At 41.2% G+C, this 4542-nt stretch overlaps 1 long non-coding RNA gene across 2 annotated transcripts; it reads left to right on the forward strand.

Annotated features, from left to right (window-relative positions):
• Window positions 1-469: 469 nt before the first annotated feature.
• Window positions 470-4307, forward strand: LOC119300750. Of its 2 annotated transcripts, XR_005146706.1 has the most exons (3): window positions 470-1677; window positions 1791-1901; window positions 3984-4307. It is a non-coding gene; the product is annotated as an uncharacterized LOC119300750 (long non-coding RNA). The 2 variants fall into 2 exon arrangements; XR_005146705.1 differs by having other exon boundaries at window positions 1791-4307.
• The last annotated feature ends 235 nt before the right edge of the window (window positions 4308-4542 follow it).

Raw genomic sequence — 4542 nt, forward strand, 5'->3', positions numbered from 1 at the left:
ACGTTTGATAGCACACAAGGCGTTCTTCCGATATTCGGGAGTTGCATAATCTCATAGTCCACTACACCACGGTAGAGCTTAGGTGACACACTTGTGTGGGTAAAGGTCGACCAATCTCTATATGATATCTGTCGGCGTAGCTCTTAAGCTTTGTCCTCAGATCATGTGTCGGGAAAGGTATGACAATGTGGACAAACTATGTGTCGGCAGCCACGTAGGGACGACGTATCAGTCGGCAAGTACTTAGCAGCATCTTATCTGTCGGTCTATCTGTGGGCCCTGACATATTTTCTGTCGGCGTAGGTATGTGCTTAGGGACATCAAATATGTCGGCATAGGTAGGGTGTATGGAAGCAGATTAAGTGCTGGCGTAGGTGTACACGTGTCAATGAACGAGACCTTGAAAATTTTAGCGGCTGATTTAGGCGCGCGACCGGGGAAATATCGGCTACGTGCGGCCCAAATTTGACCCAGGCTGGCCTGTTATCCCTGAATCTGAGACCCAACCCAAATAACACCAGCTTCATCCCCACATCTCCTCCGCCGCCACCCTCTCGCGCCACCCCCCGTCCCTGCCGCCGGCGGTGATAGCTCCGACGCCGACCTCCGTCCGCCCGCCGCCCTAACCCCCGCCCTCGACCACATCCCCCGACCTCGAGCTCCACATCCCCGGCCCCTGCTTCTGCCACCGCCGCCCCTTTTCTCTCCCGCAAAGACCCTTGTCCAGATCTATCAGCCGCAGGCCCGTTTCATTGGTGGGCAGCCGGTGGCCTTCGAGGTGCGTTCCCCGTCATGTGCTAGGTGCCACACGCCTGGTCGCTGGTCGTCCTCAGAATAGCTGTCGGCTCTCTCCCTCCTTCATGTACGCAGGCCAGATGAACTGTTCTTTGCTAGGTAAAGGGTCGATGATGGCATCCGCAGTTGTTCTTCCAAACACGAGCAACATCCTGTGTCTCTCATAGATCGACCTGCTAGTTTGCTTCAACTTGTGAGCTGTATTGTTGGTAGCTACGTTGGAGTGATTGAACATGTCATTAGTCTGAACCTAAACTGATCCCTGCTTAGTTAGTCAGTCCCTTTGTTTAAGATTAGGCTGTGGCATTACGAAGGTTACTTGTTGGATCTGTGGTGCTACTGAGAAGTGCACAATCCAACCTTATTTTATTTCAGTTTCTAATTTGTTGGTCAGATCGATGACTACAGGGATGGGTTACTTCAAATTTCTGAATTATAAGATTGCAAGTTTCTGAAATGTCGGTCTAGATTGCATGTGTAACCAGCTATACAGATGATATTGCTAGAATTAGTAAAAAATCTAGAGTACCACTTTTCTCGTAGCCCTTGGATAAAATTCATAGATTATGGTGGACAAATTAGTAGCCCTTGGATAAAGTGGTATGATTGGAAATAACCTGAACCCGCCTTCTTCATGTGCGCTACCAGTACATACATAGCGGTAAAAATCTCCCCCGGCCGTGTGCTATGTCGCTTGAGGCTCGACCAGTTTCTCTGCTTAAGCGACACCACCCAAGATCCTACTAAATTGATCTTGCTCAACTAATCTGTCTACCATAATCTATGAACTTTTCATCAGCGTCCGTCATGCGTCTCTTGCGAGGGAAAAAGAACAGATCGGTGGTGTTTGGGAAAGGATGACATGCAAGCGCTTTGCGCATAGTGAGATAACAGATCCAGACCCATTTACTTTGTTCTTCCCATAATAGTTCTCCATAGACTCCGGTGCTTATCATTGAATCTTCACTTTTTTCTTTGTTCCCATATGGTTGCAGACAGGCCTGACGGCTGAAGCTAGTTTGATTGGTGCGTTCCTAGCAAGACTGATGTGTTGCGCTTCACATCTGGGCATGAATGTGTGTATCTCTATCTTCTTTTATTAACCGGTGAGTCTGTATAGTGGGGTTTGCGTCGTCCTACAACTTTTGATAAACAAACTTTCAATAATCCTTACTTTTTAGTAGCTGTCTAAATAAAATGTTTGTACTCCATCTGTCCCGAATTACTTATCTTCAATTTTTCTAGATACTGATGAATCCAACACTATCTAAAACAAGTAAATTGGGAAGGAGTTAATATTATTTTTGACATTTTGGTTTTGCAGCTACAACTTTAATGAGTAATGTGTTTAAGTTTTTCAGTTACCGGCAGATGTGATAAATATTTCCAATTATTATGATGCATCTAATTCAGATTTGTAAGTTTGATCTCAAGGGTGATAAATTGTAAACCATGTTTAATTTTCTTTACTTGTATTAAAATTTCCTCTTTCTAGTTTACTCTATGTATATGTGGTCTTCTAAATAGAGGGCAGGCCTGGCGCAGTGGTGAAGTCCTCCCCACTTGTGCCAAGAGGTCCTGGGTTCGAACCAGCCTCTCTGCATTGCACTTTGCAGGGGTAAGACTAGGTTCCTATAATCCCTCCCCAGACCCCACCTTGTGTGGGAGCTTCTATGCACTGGGTCTGTCCTTTATATGTGGTCTTCTAAATAATACTTCAATTCAGTCACATATTTTCAATGCCAACGGCAACAGGTAACAAAGGTATGTGCGACATGTAGTTGTAGCATTACTATGGCAGTGTGCGTGAAAGCAAGATACTATTTTTATAACAACATTTACTTTACCGTTGTGATGTACTCCCTCCGTCCCAAAATAAGTGACTCAACTTTGTACTAGCTCTAGTACAAAGTTAGTACTAAGTTGAGTCACTTATTTTGTACAAAGTTGAGTCACTTATTTTGGGACGGAGGGAGTACTAATTTAGGAACTTTAGTATCCTCTATTTTTTATTGGTGTTCAATTTATAATACCCTATTTGTTTGGGTTTACAAGTTTCATTAGTTTCTATTGACTTGCTCAGTTATATTGATATAACCAAACTGAAAAAAAATTGAAAGTGTCTTGGAATAAATCTATAATTGTTTACTGTTTATATTTTGAAAAAAGGTTATTGTTTGATAAAAATGAGTTTATCCTGGAGTCTTTTCATCAGTTTTCACATATTAACATAGTAGGACTAACTATATTAAAGAATCAACTTGATCATAATTTATTTTCTGAGGTCCTTTTGAGCCATGAGATATTGAAAATAGTTAATTAAATCATTGCACTGGATATAGAAGTTATGATTTATGCCATCAAACGAAGGTATACTTAGAGACATGCCAACTATTTCTTTTTTGCACGGGAGAAATAAACCTTGATCGCATGGTGCACGCAACCTAAGTGGATGCACCACATTAGCCGGTGCGTACAAATAATGTTCGTTCAGTTTTCATCATTAAACAACAATGCCATGAGTATCATCTCAGTTGTATGCTACTAAAATATTTCTAAATTCTGTAATTTCTAAGTATATACTAACACATTCATGAAAACGATGGTAGCTAGCCTGTGTAGGGTTGATGACTAGTGGCATAAACTAAATTGCACATCCTACAGTTTTTTGGTCTGAAGTTGTACATATTAGTTCTACTTCATCAGATAACGTGCAAACACAATTATTTTTGAACTTTGAAGTAGGTAAAATGGTTATGGGTCACCCACACATATTCCTCATATGTACACATGAGTAACAATCACATGTTTGTAGTCCCATTCAGTTGGGACATATGAGAATTTGACCCATAGCCTCCATATTTGAGCTAACTTCGTATTAGAACAAATACAACTTTACACTGGCTGATCCCACTACAGTTTCTTCCATGTAAGAGGTTGAATAGAATCTGTAGATATGCCTGCCATGGAGAAATGCTTACTCTATGTATATGTAGATATGTCTGCATGATGATTCCTTTCAGCATTTTAAAAATATTTTACATCACATATGGCAGAACTATGTTATATGTGTTCTGGGCATATGTCATGAATACTCTTGTGCTTCTCTTGGCTGCCAATCTCCCTATGAGCTTCGAATAACTCGAGCTGACTGCACTTTCTACCAAATTCTTGTGTAATATTTTCAGGTAATCAGCCACCTAGTATTCATGGATGTGATGACTTTGGAGTGTTATGGAGCATTTGGTTGACTGCAGTATTTTGGATCAGCCAACTTAATTGTAATCATGAATCTTATGTGTGTTCTGGACCATTTGGTGTTCAAGTGATATGGAGTAGAAATCCCGTGGATGTGACTTAAGTGTTTGGACCATTTAGTGTTTGAACTCTTTTAGACCATCAAATAAGGGTCCTTTTATGTGACTTGTGTTTTCTAGATGTTTGCCAAGATGGCCAAACTTTGCTTTGTCAAGGTTGACTTGAGTTTGAATCTGTGATCAATGATTGTGCAATATGTGTTCTTGATCTTGTGTGTGGATAAGAGGTGAACATTGTATAACAATTGAATCGGAGCAATAGCCAATTGTAGTTCTGGTAGTATACCATCTCACCAACAATTTATATGTCGGCAAAAACATTCCATTGGAGAAAGTGTCGGCATAACTACATTGTAGCCAGACAAACTATGTGTTGGCAATGCCAAAGACCTTTTTAGACAGACTAAGTGTCGGCAATGCTAAAGACCTA

The sequence above is a fragment of the Triticum dicoccoides genome, chromosome 5A, assembly GCF_002162155.2.
Source record: "Triticum dicoccoides isolate Atlit2015 ecotype Zavitan chromosome 5A, WEW_v2.0, whole genome shotgun sequence".
NCBI lineage: Eukaryota > Viridiplantae > Streptophyta > Magnoliopsida > Poales > Poaceae > Triticum > Triticum dicoccoides.